General features: G+C 33.7%; 1 protein-coding gene across 2 annotated transcripts in view; it reads right to left on the reverse strand.

Moving 5' to 3' along the window:
• The window catches only part of LOC149055500 (protein outspread-like), a 93,042-nt gene that overhangs the window by 11,338 nt on the left and 62,233 nt on the right, over positions 1–19,471 (reverse strand). The window lies entirely within an intron of this gene.

Here is a 19,471-nt window from a genome sequence, read left to right on the forward strand (position 1 = left end):
AATCTACACACGCACACACTCATGCGCGCACTTACGATAAGAATTCGGTACACCTATTGCGTTTTTGAAAATGGGTAACACCGCACAGCCGTATCGGACGCTTAACGATTTGGTACGCGTGCACCTAAGGCGAAAAGTTTTTACACACAACGCACAATTGCTGCGCGTGCCGAGCATTATTATATGGGTAGGTGTACATATTATATGCACGTTGTGAAACGGTTTTTACGACAAACGACGATGTTCCGAAATAAAACCATATGTGATAATAGTGAACATGGACGAGAAAAACTGGTTTCAAGACACAATGGAAAGTTTGACAATAAACCACGCGCCGGGGAACACACGGCAACAACAATTATCCTAGGGTAATAAAAATAAAAAACCAACCGTCTCGGACCTAAGCGAGCACGATTTACTTGCCCTGGTAGATATTATTATAATATTATAATTTTAAGACCGTCCACGGAATAACAGTCGCGAAACAATAATATTATTGTTATTATTATTAAGACGAGGCGAGGCGGTGTTTTTGGAGCTCGTGCGGACATTTCGTCGTGTATAGGTACGATATAATGGAATAACATGATGTTCTGCATTATGTGCTTATTGAATTGCTAGGATCATATTATTGAGCTTTGAGATCGAGCGCGTAAATAATATTATAATAATTGATTTCGGACGTTCTGCAGCGCGCGTGCGAATTCACGGGACTTTAATTTTATATTAAATTCTTCGATGTCCTCCGTTAACTTTCTATGCGTACCTGTCGTGATTTATTGTCACGCCTATAAGTGCGCGCAAGACGATTTTAATATTATTATTTATTACTTTAACCGCTACAAATATTATAAACATACGGTGAACATTTTTATCTATATTACGCGGGAGTTATTGCGACGGGATGATTATTATTCGTTTAAATCATAGACATATATAAACAATATTGTTTAAATATGGACATCCGATCGATATCGTTGCTATCGTTATTATAATATTATATTATCGTAACGCGATATCGTTTACCTATACACATACATAATAATAATATTTTATACGATGATAAATATTAATTTTATGATCGTGTCGTGCGCAATACGAAACTTTGACCACTGCAACAGCGTGGAGGTCTGCTGCAGTAATGCACCTCCCCGCGAGAGCGGACCACCGTAACTTATCGAATCCTTGACAGTGGCGCCGAACCCCCTCCCCCCACAAGTGTTGTTAAAACAATAGCTTAAATGATGGGGTGGCCGGTGGGTGGTCCTAGGAGCTTAGCCCCTATAATAATGGTCGTAGGACCTTAAGACTATAACGTAGATAGTATCATATAAAGTAATATAATAGCTATAGTGTAATAATAACCTTGGTTTGAATATTTTTAGTGGGTGGTACCTTTAGAAAATAAATTTGACAATAATACTTTTTTAGAGCTTGGCGCGCCACTAATCTCTAACTTCGAATTACAATTATGTTTTATGTTGGGACCGCACGAAAGCTCATTAAATGTCACAGAATATGGTACGTTGATAAAAAAATTAAATATATCGAAACAGCATTATACAGAAACAACTTAAAACATAACATTTTTACAGTTTTACCTATATAATATAGAAGACCAGGATTTCCTAATCCGAGGTCCTCGAGTATTGTGCCTTGTATTGGCCCTCATCGTGTCTTGTTTGGTGCGTATTTAACAATTTTTTTTTTATTAGCTTTTAGTATATAAACTGCTATGATAGCTAGTCTTACAATTATTTAAGAATATAAGATTTAACAATATTTTATCCAAAGTTTAAGATTTAAATAATTTTCATAAAGCTGCAGTGTTGATTTAGTTACGATTGTAAAACTATTTACACATTTCCCTATATACCTATGTGCTTTTATAATGTTTTTAATTTTTTGACTATATGGAGGTCACCCGCAATGATTAATTTATACCTTATTATCGAAATTTCGGTACAGGAAAAGTTTTGGAAACGCTTTCATGCACAGAATATAATGATGTATTTTATTAGCGATATTAATTGCGACTCGGAAAATCAGGTAAGACATCGGGTCTGTGCCGTTATATACATATGAAAACACATACCGACCGTATAGTAATACAATTCTCATTATCTGATAGTCCAATCTGAGAAGAGAATACAACATACATAAAGAAACTATGTACATGCGTACACAATGTGCAACGACCTGTAATAAAAGACAAATAGAGCTGCCTCCGGCCTCGGGTCATGCTATTCTTTATCAGCGATATTATGTGATTTTTTCGTAATTTTTATTTTTATTTTTATACATACTTAACGCGTGCACGGTTTATTACAGGACACGAAAATAATAATAATAAACCGTTGGTTTTCATCTTTCGTAATCACACTCGTCGTTGTCGTCGTCGTCTTATAATATTATAGTCGGCGGTTTGGAGTAGCCAACTGGGCGAAACGTGTTTTTTTCTTACCTACTTTTTTATACGTAATTTTTGTTTTATTTTTATAATTCAGATCGCATTCCGATTTTCCGTTTGGCAATCGCGTCGTACGTGTATAATACTATGGGTGTATAATATTATGTATATATAAGTACGAGCTAGGACTCGAGGCGACCGCCGCGGTCATCCAGCAGCAGCAGAGACGGCGCGTGCGGGCGAAGAGCGTTTTTCTCTCTCACTCTGTATATAATAATACATAAACAGATTTGTATTTCGCGAATGGGGGCTCCGTATACGTGCTTATATATATATATATATATATATATATATTATATGTGCACACGCGGTAGTCCGTTAATTTATTTCACATTAAATGTACCGTATTACGCACGTCGAATAAAATATTGTTCGTTCCCGCTGTCATGTGTCCAAAAATATATATTATATTTTACGACCGAACGGACCTAGCTATTTTTTAGGCGATCATAGAAGTGATTATACGCATTGCGCGCATATTGATAACTGTGTCGACCACAGGAAATGCCATTGACCATTACAATCATCGATAGAAATAAAAAAACCAAATCGAATAATAATAATATACATGTTGTATTAATGCACAATAATAATCATTAATACATATCATCGAAATCTTCGATTGACACAATATCGTGTAGAATATATTATCAGCATAACATATATTAGGTACAATATGGAGGATCAATTGCATCAATTGGTGGTTTACAAACATGCTGTTTCATCGGATAAAAATCTGAAGACGAAAACGATATAGGCGCGCACCGTATACCAATATCGGATTTCAAGGCGACACATATATAATGATCAACACGGCGGACTGCGACGACCGTTTCCAGTCTTAAAATATAATATAGCTGATATGGCGATGATATTATGCCTATTATATATTTATATTATGATTGTAACCAGTCGTCACGCGTATCGATATCCACAAAACATATATATATATATATATATATATATAGGTGCGTGTAACGTCGGAATAATATTTTTAAGATTTTCCCGGACACCCATCGTATCTATATACCCTACGCATATACACTAAAGTCTAAAATATTATTAAGTAGGTTTACATTCAGTCATCCCGACATAATACTATATACATTAGTTTTTGTTTTCTGCTCTGCTGCAAGATCACAAATACCTCAATTTATTATACTCCTATTATCGTACCTTCCCGTCGTGTGGAGTCTGGATCGAACGTAGAGCGCGCTTACCACATCTATTATATATATGTAGCATAATAATAATGGGACGCGCCTAATTGTTGTTTTCAAGCAACGTTTCAAAATTATGACAAAATACATTTTTACGACTGCTATAGAGTACCTTCACGTTATAAGCAGCTGCTGTACCTTAACGAGACATTCATAATATAATAATATAATATAAGTAGTAGTCTTTCATAAGACCTGTGGCCCGAGTATTTTAACAAACGAGAAAAACTAAACTGTTAATAATCCTTCAACCGTGTCTGTACATACGCACTACCAAATACGCGGCACATGATACGTGTGCGTATATTTGTGGACGTGTGAACACTATAAACAGTATAATAATATATTTTATATATTATATAGAAACCGGACGACGTTTCCGATAACAATACATCGTAGTGACGAACAGTATAATTATAGTGAACGTGTGCAGTATATGATATTGTATTATTGTCAAAAGAGACTTAAACGCTTGCCGCGCATAATATCTCCGAGCCACAATAATAATAATACGACGATGACGGTCCGCCAGCGCATATTTCACGGTATACTCGTCGTGTTTCTCGTGCCAACAAAAATCTCGACAGCTGTATAATATGATTCTATGTACCTATATCTATCTATCTATGTATTATAATATATAAATATCAAACCGGAATTGAGTTTCCTCAAATAATAAATACACGTAAGTCATGATAGCCGATGATAACGATATAATAAAAAAAAATCATTACGGGAAACGATACGACGCTAAATATGTACAATATATATATATATGTATTGTGTATTGAACGCGACGGCGACTGATCGTTTGGATTTTACCGTTAACATAACCTATACGCGATACAATAGTCCGCCGCCCAGTTGCGATTAGAAGCTCATCGTCGTATATATGTGAGCGCGCGAGTAAAATATAATACATATATTGGCATATATACTTATAGCAAAAAGCGTGTGTGTGCTTGTGTTTACAAATATTATTCACTTTCTCTGGCGTGCAACCATGCCGCGCGTCCAACTATTGGGCTGTTGCGGCAGGAAGAAGAACGGAGAAGACGACGGCGAACGGAAGGGGATATTATTATATATATAGTGGCAGCGGAACATGAGAAAACAATATTTGTAAAACAACTTTCTAAGCACATGTATATATAATGATAATAATAATATACGGGCGATATATGGCTATAGGTACCCGTGGCCTATAATATATACACACGCATGCATGTGTGCGGATATACTCTGCAGACAGCGGATATAAGCGCACCGCCGACGAAGTCTATACGAAGTGGCGGGCCCGTAAATCTATAATACGCGATATAGAAGTATTATCATCGCGAGTGTGTGTGTGTGTGTGTGTGTGTGTGTGTGTCAACGGGTCAGAGACTGCATCAGTGGTCCTTATCTCCATCGGGTTATGTCTATAGGCGTGTGCTGTATAGATGTATATAGGTACATATATATATATAACCTATACTTTCTCTCTCGCACGGTCCCATTTTGGTCGATAGCGTGTGCCAGCGAAAACGAATAAGCGACGATCGCGGGAAAAACGCACCCCGCGGACTATTATACACATGTCTAGCCGAGTAGATATAAGTACAAACGCTCATGCCATTAAATAGCGGATACGATATATTATAATATTCACAGCCTATATATTATATACGAGTATAAATAATAGATATGATATATTACGCATCACAGTGATTTTCGATAAGTCTACCATCAGATTTTCACCGCATTTTCCATCGATTCATTAGGTTTCTTCACGTTTTTCTAATAACTATATATGTAGACTCGATCTATCCGGACGTCCGGTCAACACTAAACTATACTGTAGGACTTCATCATTATTAACTCAGGTATACGGCGGAATTTCTCATCAGGAAATCAATCGAATTCGGATAATTGTATGATCACATAAAAAATGCAAATAATTGTATTTACACGAATTTGCAGAGAAAATTACAGTATATACTATATATATATATATATATATATACAGTATATACTATATATATATAATATATATATATAGTGATTACGATCTGTAATACAAAGACTACAAGTTCACTCGCCTGTTTTTCCGCGACAGGAATAATACACATCATAACGAGTAAAAACTGGAAGATAAAACACTACGGTAGCCCAACTTGTACGCAAAATAATTTACAATATTTACACGTGTGACTATTGCAGGCAAGATTGCAACAATTTCTTGTTTGGAGATGCATATTAGGTATGTTTAACTATTATGTATACACTGCAGCTTTAGTGTTTGAGTTAATTTTCCATCAGCGGTCCGAGTTGAGACGGTGAAAGGGCTCTGAAACTGCGGCGATTGACGGACGGATTTAGAACGTTTATCGAATTATAGTTCGTGTGAGAAATTTTTCCGTAAAATAAAAACGCAGACGATGACCACCATACGTCGCATAGCAGCTGTTATATTGGTATGAGCAAAAACATGTTCAAACGGAGATTACAAGTCTTTCAAATGATGCTCTGCAGGAGTAGCAGTTTTTTTTATTTTGTTGCAATATCATACATAGGTACATAATATTATGTTACACCAAAGTATTTAGCTTTTTCGACGACCAAACCTATACGTTTTCAAGTGTTATAATATGCGAACGATCTATTATTATTATTCTGTTATTATTTTCTATACATGTATAGGTACAATAAAATATTATAGTAGGTATATGGTATATAGGTAGATGAAAAATTAACGTAGGTACCTACTGAGTAAACACGTCGATAATATATAGTATTACACTATTATGTAGCTATATATACATAAATAAGATTAAAAATGTCCAGCGTGTAATTATTGTTGTGAACATAATAAAGTGATTTCAAAACAACGACGATATATATTTAAAGCCGAATCGAATGAGAATAATTATGTCCGTTACTCAATGCATATAATGATAGGTATAAAAAATGAAGCACTTAACGTGTCTTTTCAATTATTATTTGTCTAGTAATTATTTTTGTATTATCGTTAAAATACAAGTTTCGACAAAACATGGAAAGCGCACCACCATTACCCGCTGCAACGACTTCTATGTTGTACCTACCCATACCTTTATTGTGTCGTAAAAAAATATCGTCATGACGCCCGCGAATAAATCTAGATTGCAGTGGTTAGTGGTTATAATAATAAATATCGTTGTTTATGTAGAAGGTACCTGCGTAAGTATATATAATATGAGTTTGTATATTATTATATAATGTAAGAAATGAACTTGCGGGCAGCAGTAATGATAAGCGATGAAGTAACATACTTCCGGAAAACCGGAACTGACTCGTTCTTCGCGTTCAGCTTTTAATTTCGATTGAACGCATAATATATACGGCTTGGCTATAACATCGTAAATATGATCGATCGATATCACGCAGCCCGCAGCCCAAAACCGCCATCGTTATCATACATAATACGTTACATATATGTATTTTTACCGTGTCGGCGAACGAGATCGACGATGCCGTTTATATTCGGTTTCCATACGGTTGATGGATGAGAAGGCACTTCTCGCGATTTCATTTTTTCACCTGCTTGAGTCAACATCATCGCGTATTACAATGATACATATATGCTGCTGCTGCTTCTGTTCGCCTGTCGAGTGTGTGTGTTCCACGGGCAGTCATTTCCTCGGCCACTAATTCGACAATATCGCATACATAATATACATAATATATAAGGTAATGACAATTTTTTTCAAATTTTTTTCGGGTATATATATATATATATATAGCCACTACTACTTAATATAATATTGTCGTACGTCTTGTTGAAGTCTTTCGATATACATATTTGTTTATATTATATTCATAAATACATAATAGCGTGCCGATCGCCGTCATTGAGCGGTGGGTGAAGATTTCCGAGTTATTAACATCGTTGCCGCGGCTGTCTGCAGCTCTGCAGAAATACGTAAAATGTAGAATCGTCGATCATATTATACTAAACAATAATATATAATGCGACGGGATTTATAACTACCTATATATCGTTTATAATAACATTATAAATATTATAATATACAGTTGTACGATTGTCGGATGTATGCCAACCGCGTTTAGCTGTTTCGTCGTGTTGAAGGGCGTTTCGCTCCGGTGCAGGTCATCATTCGCTAAATCTCTGTAGGACTCAATAAATCATATCATACACTGTCTGCTGCAGGAGAAAAAAACGCACAACAAAGTACGTAGAACAAATCGAAAAACCATCTTCGTCTGCCGCTCGCACTGCGTCACATGACATATGTATATCAACAATCAACACACACACACACACATGACTGGAAGAATCAGAAGGTAATATAATAATAAAAAATTAAAACATTCCCATTCTATGGCGTTTCCGGTCGCTTTTTGGATTAGGTAGCTACATAAACATAATATATAAATAGACAAACGCCATCGCAATACGCAAATCCATCATCATACAACTTATCAGTATATTATATTAGAATTTCGTTTAAAAGTTAATGTTTTTTTTTTTTCACGAAATGATAGCGACGGTGCGCGGGTGCCGAGTAGGTCATTAAATACAGTGGAATTGGACATATAATTATTGTGACGTATTGTACCTATATGGTGTCTGCGCAACCACCTGCAATAATTCTTTCACTGTGCATATAACTGTATTTCTGCACGTTATATTTTTATGCTTATATTAAGATTTACACAGTACATCGGTGGTGATAAACAATAAAATATAAAATTTACATATAATAACACGATATCAAGATTTGGGGTTATTATATGACTCGTAAATGACGATATACATCGGATAAAATTTGCAACGTAATATTATAACATGATAATAATATGTATTCTATGTAGAGCTAAAGGACAAGAGCTGCAGGACGGATATTTTGTTGCTCGCAATTCATACCTATCAAGTTATTATAATATGATGTTGGTGTGAATGTATAAGACCGGAATTAACTTAACTGAGTGGTATTACGAGGTATACATATAATACGAGTATATAAATCGAAGAAAATCGAAAAACTGTCTTCCGTCATCGTATATGTTTATTATATATATAATATTACGCATGCACTCGTATAATAATTATATACGCGTCTTCCTCGTCATCATTGGCTGCGCAGCAAACGAGCGATTACCGCGGTCGGCTGACGAATCGATCAAACAGAATGTGTGTATAATAACATGCCGCACCGAAATATTGAAATATATGATAATAATATTACGTAGATATAATATATAAGTGCATTGGCGAACCGGTAATTTTCGCTGTACAGTTACATGATGCGAGCGGCGATGATGATAGATTTTGCTGGCCGTGAAATGACAATGACGCCGCGGGACAGCATTTTTGGACGTCGGCCGTGTTGTCCAGAACTCTTCGCGCCTGCACGCGTGTAATTGGTAATAGAGGTATCTGTGATAACGTGGTAAACATCATATACCTGACATAATAATATCATGTCCTGGCTACCACGTCGAACCGTATAGGTATACTATACATGCGGTATTGTATAGTACACTCGTTGAATTACCAAAAGTATATGACCGACCGCGAAACACGCGTAACAGGCGTTTTTATTGGGTAAATGGACAAAAATAACCGACCGAGAAACGAGCAATACAATAGTACCTACAGATACTATTATTTAGTTAGTTACATACCTAAATAAAATATATATATATTATGTTGTAAATGTTTCTTTTGGAGAAATAAACCGAAATACGTCTATAGCACAAATCACCGTCATTAATCGGTGTAACGACACATCTGTAAGTATATACGCATGTACGTAGGTGATATTCGTATCTCGTATGAGTCGTATGACAACAATTGTATAAGTAGACGACCGATCGTCGTCAAAATCGGGCAAAATCAATTTTTACATCCCCTAAAATGAAAATAAAATACCGTTGCACCTATGTAATGGATAAAAGACAACGGCAATGACGATAATAGTTATAAGATATTTGATTTTTAACAGCGGTGATGTTAACAACTAATTTATTAATATAATAAATTCTCAAATAAACTACTGATACCTACGCAATACCAGCATAGGAAACATATTATTAAAAATATTCGATTATAATAAGATAAATCCGAAACAGTGAATACATATATAATAAATGGATACAATAATATTATTATACAGGTATATTGTGGTCGCAGAGGAATGCATGGGCGCCACCGATGAGCTGTATAAATAATATTAAATTAACGCTATAATTTAGTATAACTACATCATCATGCATTGAGCTTATATCGTACAGAAATGATAATTTAATGATATATTAGAGCATTATTGAATAATATATATACAGGGAGATTCTTTTAAGTGGGTACACTAATTATCTCGAAAAGTATTTACTTTTTTCAAAATATTTTTTTAACATGGCTACAAGTTGTTAAAAAACAACGTTTTTTTATCATTTTTATAACCTAACCGCCATGAGCTCTTGTATGAGATCTCACCAGTTTACTCCCTGCCGCCAAGGGGGTTTTACTTGGCAACAGTATTGACGATTTAAACAAATATTGATAAAAAAAAAACTAAAAATGATATCTGCAAGCTTGTTACACCATCTGAAAGTAGCAACACTGTACTTTTCAAATCCGACAAAAAGTACCGAATATTGAGACTCCGTATGAGATCTCACCAAAAATCGATTTCGGTGAGATCTCATATGGAGTCTCATTATTCAGTACTAGTAATTGTTTTGAGATCTCAAATAAAATCTCATGGCGGTTATGAGTTACAAGACAAAAAAAACCGTGGCGGTCAACGAGTTAAAAAATTATATTTTTTATCCTTATAATTTTTTAAGTTTTTTACTTTTTCGAATGACAACAGAGTTTTAATTTCATATTCCAAAGCAGAATATTTTTCTAAGTATTTTAATACGTAAAAATCGAATTTTGGACGAGTAGTTTATGAGTTATAAGTATTTAAAGTTTAGATTGGCAGAGTGGAGTGGTAGGGGGTTACCCCGCAAAATGTTTGTCCACTACTCCACTTATCAAAACTTTAAATACTTATAACTCATAAACTACTCGTCCTAAATTCGATTTTTATGAATCAAAATACTTAGAAAAATATTCTGCTTTGGAATATGAAATTAAAACTCTATGTTGTCATTCAAAAAAATAAAAAACTTAAAAAATTATAAGGATAAAAAATATAATTTTTTAATAAAAACGTTGGTTTTTTAACAACTTGAAACCATGTAAAAAATATTTTGAAAAAAGTAAATACTTTTAGAGATAATTAGTGTACCCACTTAAAAGAATCACTCTGTATAGTTACTGCGATATGTCTACTCAATGTTATAAAATATAATAATATATTTTTCACCAGACTCTAGCATTGATACGAAGTCTAAGTACTTCCATATACGTCTTCGAAGGTAATATTAATCCACGTATTGGTAAATATAAAAAAAAAACACCCATTCGACGAATATTATTAATTATTTTATAAAATCAACCATATTGAATACTATTACATTGCAATACTTATTAGTATTATGTTTATTGCGGTTTTCCGGTCATCATTATTTGGCTCAAATCGTACATGCAAACAGAGCACCACAGACCGTGGAAAAAATTGAAGTGTGTGCGGCCGAATGTAAGGTGGCCTAAGAGGTTTTATTACCCTCATCGGTAGGAAAAAATACTGTCGTTTTGTGCATAGTAATCATTTTCAAAGTACGTTTCTCCTTTCATTGTCCGACGAGAGATAACGTTATTTCATTTTTTTTTTTATTATTACCAATCGTGCGAAATTTTTAGCACTGAACACAATTTTATATAATATCATAATATAGTCTCGAGCATGTCGTCGTGACCACACAATATCCAAATCACGTGTCGTCCCGACAAGACAAAATTTTGAATCGACACCGATCTCACGGTGCAAGTTACACCTCCGAATAATTATCGTTTCGTTTTTGATCGACACCGTTGCATAAAACAAAAATCGTTTTCGTCGAGAGAGGCGCAACAGGTTATATAAAAAGGCACAGAAAAATCTAGGCCAAACAATAATAATAATAAAAATGAAATAGATTCGTGCTTTTCAAAAGTTTCGTCTGGTCGAAATAAGAATAATAACGATTAATAATTTCAGATCGACGTGCAAAGACATATCGCAGCACTCCGATAACAAAGATCGGTTTATGATATAGATATCCAACGATAATATATAATACTTATTTTATAACCATTAACGTATAGTTGGTTCTTTCGATTTTTCCGGTTTAACGATTCAGAATATTACACCGTATAATATAAGACAAAAGGCCGTCAAATACATATATATTGTATTGGTATCATGATAATATAGTTCATTAATGTTCGCATCACGTGAGTATATGAATAGGTATACTCTCGTGTATGCTGCATTACAGTTCAACAACAATAGAATGAGAGGAAATTGACGCGAATATAGGCCAAAACGATTATTTCGTCAGAAATGCGTGATGTTATTTGTAGATTGAGAAAAAAAATTTAATTTTTATAGAAACGCAATCTGCAGACCTATATATAGTTATTCGTTCATATTAAGTTTTTGTAATCGGGTGATTAAAAATACAAATTATACAACCATATTTACCTATATAATATTTTGGATAGGTATTAACAATAAATAGCAGGTGACGAAATGCAATAAACTATGATTCATATTAACATTATTTATTATTACAATAATGTATGTAAATTGTAACATAATATTATTATATGGTTTTTATTATTCGCTATATTATAACGATTGTGTCATTATTGTGTAATACTTGAAAAAAAATATTTTCGATTAATAAAATTTGAAATGTTATATTTTTGTAAAGCTAATTCTAGTCAACAATAAAAAAAAGTTGTCAAATTAAGAAATAGCGTTTCATGTATACGTATTTTATGCATTTTTAAAGAAAACGACGGCGGTTAAGTGCGCAATAAAAACAGTGAAAGCATTAATCAATTTAGAACTAAAAAAAAAAGAAAAAGAATATTCACGTTCCGTTCACCGCGTAATATCTAAACATTAAGTCCATCAATGTTTTGCGGATTTTTTCTTTTCGACAAATAATATTAAAGACGCACTGCAGCGGTCGTATTCCATCAACTAGGACTGAGCAGGTAATATGATATAAATTATATGATTGCACATAATATTATTATTACAGCTTTATACGCAAGTCAATATCCCACGATACGAAGTGATCTAGCCGACGACGCTAATTTCCCAAGTCAATTATTATACCTTTTTTTTTTAATATTGTATTCTGCTGATATACCGATAAGCGATATATTTTCATGAAAAATAATCAAATTTTCCTCCTATACAGCTAGCATCTTATATACTTTTTCAGACTTGCTATAATGTAAATACTATACGAATTAAACAATTTGTTTTAAAAACATTTTGAGCTCTGAACGAAATGTGAAATGACAAAGTGGTCTCCTGTACAACCGTAAAAGTGTAGTGATTCACGCACTGATCCATGTATGCTTAGAAAATGTGTTATCATAATAGGATATATGTCACCCAATATAAAAGGTAACTTTTTTTTTTTGAAATCTGCATTCGATTTTATTAACGGTTTGGGTATTAAATATTTTGTTAAATTGAATATTATTGATTATATTATATACCATACTATTTATACGATATACAAATATCGGCGGACTTTGTCCAAGTACAATCTTATATATATATATGTGAGCTGACACTTCCTGACAGTGATGATGTCGTAACCATCGTAAGCCATATATACGTTGTTCATTAAGGTAACTGCAGCAGATATATTATTAAAGTCGTATACTCGCCGTACGTATATTATGATAACTATATGTATAGAGACGATAGTAAGAGCTGAGAGAGAGAGAAAGAGAGAGAGAGAGAGAGAGAGAATGAGAAAAGAAACTAAATTCTGCAGCAATATATATACATATATATTGTATAATAGCGTACACCTATAATATATTATATTTTAAAACCCGAACATAATTTATAGATTTCGCGCTGCACCGGAGGCCTATCGATAGCGAGCGCTATAAACGCTGCATTTTGCGCCCGACAATATTATTATTATTATTATTGGTAGTATTAGTAAGTATTAGTAAGTAGTAGTATTACACTATTACTGTATATATATACATACGTACACCCGTCCCGTGTACTTATGTAATGATGATATACGCGTGCAAGCACCACTCGTTAGTTATTACTTATTAGTTATTATACACATTTTTCTTTTTGCGCTATGAGCGGATTTATAGCAGGAGCGCCGTAGGTTTGACCCGGAAGGATGTGTGTGTGTGTGCGCACGTCATGTATGCATGTACTTAATATATTACACGACTCCCATCACGCCATGTATATTATAAATATATATACATGTAATATACCTACACCATATTATTATGTAATGATCTGATCGCTTTTTTGATTATTTATCATTTTATTTTCCGGAATAAAATCTTTCATCGACTAAATATAGGAACCTAATATCAGTCATCAGTCATTACCTTATAAGGCTATAAGGCATAAAATAATAGTAAAAACATTGTTCTTAAATACATTAAGAACAATTGTATTAAAAAAACTAATTTCAGACCCAACCTCTAATTAGGTATATTATAATATGTTCAAATTATAATAAATTCAAACTCTATTCGTTGTACATTTTTCGTAAGGGTTAGGAAACAACCAAAAAAAAAATGTTACTAACCTAACCTTTATTACCATCGCACTGAATAATTGACTTCTCCCTAAGCTACTGCTAACTTGTAATTTATGACTAAATCTATAGAACGTGTAAATTAATATTTTGGACAACCAACATCTATACACTAAATTCTTCCTTTAAATAAGCACTTTTGACGATTATGATCTCTTCTTATATCCAAACTAATTAACCTGAAAAATATCACTTATCTTTACAAACTCTTCTTCGAGCTAATATGGACCTAGTATGAAATACAAATTTGGGGTTCATTCAAATCTTCAAACATTAACAAAATACAAAACTTTCAAAGAAAATATCTTCGTCAAATAATTATTATAAAGCATCCTTTAGCCGCTTTAGGTACCTATATATATATATATATATATATATGTATCACGCTTTACAAAAATACCTCTCAGTTTCAACTGCACAAAATTCTAAACCATTTTTCTCCAACTTCATCAACCATTCTACCATTCTCACTATATCGTCTCAATTCTCATCTCCAAATTACCTGTTCTTATAACTCTTGATGACCCTGAATGATCCACGGTGCCGTCACCTGCTATTCAAATAAATACTCCCCCCCTGAAATTCTATCAATAGATGATGTATCCCCTCAAGACTGCTCATAAAACTACCTAATTTATTCAACACAATACTTTGGCATATTAATTGTATACAATATTCAATTTAGTTTATATAGATTGTAAAATATTACATTTATAACGAATAAACATTTATTCGAAATTATTAAAAAATCGCGACGTTGCATGTGGATAATAAGACGCCGTTTTCAAATCAGGTTGGTTTAAAATAGTTGTTGTTTTCGTCACCCGTCCAGTATTTAAACAATGTAGCAGTCGATGTCCTATATAATACTAATTTAATGAGTTCTGTGTCCAAACGAGTAGGTATCACATTAATAACATATTATATATACGCACACATAATAAATAATATTATATTCGTAACGCGACACCACGAAGCGAATTCCAACGATGAAATATTTAGAACACGCGTTATATACTTACATGCATTATATACATTGCACATATACTATTAACCCTATATTATTAGTTCGTCACCGTCGACACGTATAATTATAATAAGTTCTAAAGACACGCGCTAAATGTGTTACACACACACAACACACATACATACATATATATAGCGAAACTAGTGGGTCACTATTTCATCGCAAACCAGTGGAAAATTATATATTTTTATTTTTTTTGGGCATACAATACACTTTAATTTAGATGAACATTTATAATTTATATCGATTAAAGTTTGAAAATATTTAATTCGCGTTTACTGCGAATAATGCTAGTTTCAAGATTTAAAAACTACGGTAAATAAAGTATACGCACACAATCCAACTGCAAAAGTCTAAGAAAAAAAAATATGTGAAAAATCGGTGGAGACATTTATTTTTCGGTGGACAAATGAAACACTGCGATGCTGATCAAATTCCGTACTGTACTATAATTATAGCATGACTTTGGGCTGCTGAGGTTTTCTTGTAACTGCTGCAGCCTATTATGATTACAAGAAAATAAAACAGTCACGACACGCTTCCAAATCGAGATTTATTTTTAATATGATTCACTTATATACGATTTCTAGCTACGTCGCAGGCCATCGTTCACGGGCGACGCGCCAAGATCGAAATATGCATGCGATGCATCCACATATGTTATGCACCTAATTCAACACTTATTCCTGTGAAATATTCAAACTTTTCAGATTTAAACCGGACGAATGGCAGTGGAGGATTCTATAGCTATATATTGCTGGATATTACAAAGATATATAGAATAAACAGTGCCAAAGACACCACGGCATGCCAAGTGACTAAAACATTCTGAGATGATGTACATATTATTATAATGTGTGCGTAATATTATATTATGTATAGGTACTCATCACAGCGGGTTTATTCTCAATGATTTATAATGGAAATCAAAAGAACTACGTTGTTCACAAACATAAAAATCACTCGACAGGATAAAACGAAGTGTTTTTTTTTTTTTTTTTTACTTCGACGAATCCCTTTCGTCCGCGAGGGATTTAATTGTATATTTATGGACTGCAGCCGGCCGGCCCCTAACAGTAAAATATATATAATAAGCGCACACATACATTGTAGAATATTCTCCTCAGACGTAATAATATAATATCGTCAGTGGAAAAAAAAAAAAAAAATACCCAAACGATATAATATCTCCACCGCGGCAAGAATTTATTTCTATTATTCTCTCCTCTAAATATATCTATCCGTGAGCGGGTGTACACCTGTTTGGTAGTCTGCAGGTATTGAACAGCCGATTTTATATACTTAACATCGTTTGAAAAATAAAACCCATAATGTAAGTAGGTACTTTATATTGCATTCTTCTGCGTAGTTCTTTTTACGTTTTGTCTCACATGACGACTGGCCATGTCGATTATATTCCTCGTGGAGAGGTGTACCTGTAGAGGATATTCTAATAAGGTATTTATTTTTAAGTTTTTACGCACGCTCGTGTAGTACGTATATAATGATAGTCATTAGCGCGTACAATATGTGATATTTAATGAGCAATGCTGTAAAGTAAAAGTAAAAAAAAAAAAATAATTACAAAACGTCTTCGTATTTATTTATTAGTTTTGGTCCACGTTTCGTGTTATAATAATAAACGTCCTAAACCAATATTTAAAAAAATGGAATTCGGCCCTGACTAGCACCGAACTCTTTTTCAGACGGCAATTACTTAGATAGGAGGCGTACTTGGCTTAACTTTTTTTTTTGCTTGGCCGCATTCAAATATTTAATACACTTTCAACGGATACAATAATAAGAAGTTTATTCCCTACGCGCGAAGGACACTTTTATAACAATATAATGACGAAATAATATTACAGACATATAATAATATTATGATATGGCAATAATTGTAACACGATAATGAAATTATTATCGTACACAAGTACACAACAATAACGATCCGAGTTGCAGTACAAAATAGCAAATACGAATGTCGTGTGTAAAGGTTTATTTTAACGACACTCGCCTCGACGGCGCGGCTAACCTTAAAATGATATCGATGTATAAAACGTGCAGCGAGGTAATAATAATAATAATAATAAATAGACGATATTATAAAATATTAAATAACCTTGCTGTATCGTATACTAACTATACTTGTGTGTTGTATCGAAATCGTTTGCGAATTTCACTTAAATACTTATCTTATTCTGCTGCACAGAAACATATTTAGAACAATCAACGGAATGACGATTAACGACTAGATGGATGATGATTAACGGTGGCTGCAGACCTGTCAGCGGTATTAATAAGGTGAAAATTGTTCGGAATAAAAAACAAATTGGAATTAATACGCGTCGTGCGTATAGCCCGAAAATATCGACGACGATTGTGCATAGCAGGCAAGTATATTATATTAATTCGACGCGGTGTGCCTGAACTCGGCCAAATCGAACTGTTTATTATTTCTGTGTCAATTTACACTACGTGCATAATATAATATTGTAATACACGCGGCCTTATAATATGCTCGTGGAGAATTCGGTCACGTTCGGTTGGAAATCTAGTTCGCCGCATTATTGGATATAATGATATAATAATATTATATAGTCGTAGGTACACCGGGGACGATTATATTATAAAAGACGAGGACCGCATAAAAAAGTCGACTTGGACTTGCGGTGCAGGCTGTGGTTTGACGACTATACATTATATATATATATATATATATATATACGGTATACACGATTATAATAATAATAATATGCGATTGTCACACATATACGACAAAAATACCGTTTTGTCCTTATAATAACCCTTTCTCTGGGGTCCTGTGGCTAGGACGTCCCGCGGACTCCGACCATTTACCTCAGACCGTTTCGGCGATCTATTTGTGCGGTGGTGACCGCGATTTGACAACGCATATTATATATTGTGCGAGTATAATTTAGTCATACTAACCCAATAATGTGTAATATACATACAGGGCGATTCTTATACTAAAGGTCAGAACACTCGAAATGTTCTCTATATATATATATATGATTTCTAGCTAATGGTTACTCCACGGGTTAGGTTAGGTTAGGTTGAAAACTAGAAAGGCCATAATATTACATGGCGCCAATAAAGACATGACAATCTGTTTAACCTGCACGAAGTCAAAATTGAATGACTCAAAATGTTTTTTCCTGTGAAAATCGTTAAAAAGAGGCCATCAGCCGCATACGAGCCACACACATCTTTTGTAAAAATTATGAACATAATATATCGATTGGTGAACTGCACTGGAACTAGATGGGGTGATTTCAAGGTAAAGTTCCACCTTTGATTCTTAGATGTCTCAGTTCTTCGTATGGCATTACAAAATGTCAGGTTATTATACTATATATTAAGGAAATAGTCACTATATAGTGTTAAGAGCGATGTATATAAGAATCATCCTGTATAATACACACGACTCCCGAGTCACCCCCTTAGGGGGGTTTCCTCTTTCGTATGCATAAATAGATACTTGCACAGTATATGAATTTCACGTCGACGACTATATTAGACATATATACAGGGTGATTTTTTTATCATGAACCACTCATTATTTCAAAAAGTATCAATGTTCTTACAAAGTTTCGTGTTGTTAAAAAATATTGATACATTTTGAAATAATGAGTGGTTTATGATAAAAAAATCACCCTGTATATATGAACAAATGCAATTATTATTATTTCATGTGTGTCGAATAATATCATTAGAAACATTACACGCGCGTGAGTCGTACATAGCGTTTTTTCTTCAAATAATATATATATATACAATGTGTTCCGGAGTGAAGTGACTAGCCGCCGTCATACGAAAGTAGACCTGAAATGATGAAAAAATAACCTTTAAAGTGGGGGTCTAACTCTTTTATTTGTTAAGTTATTGGTAAATTTAAGTTTTTTTAAACCAAACCAAACCTAGATACCACAGATTTTTTTATGTTTCTCCGAAACTTTTCAACATTTTAACATAATTTTTTTTTTT

This window comes from Diuraphis noxia, unplaced genomic scaffold (genome assembly GCF_037042655.1).
Source record: "Diuraphis noxia isolate RWA-SAM2 unplaced genomic scaffold, SU_Dnox_SAM2 contig0004, whole genome shotgun sequence".
Classification (NCBI taxonomy): domain Eukaryota; kingdom Metazoa; phylum Arthropoda; class Insecta; order Hemiptera; family Aphididae; genus Diuraphis; species Diuraphis noxia.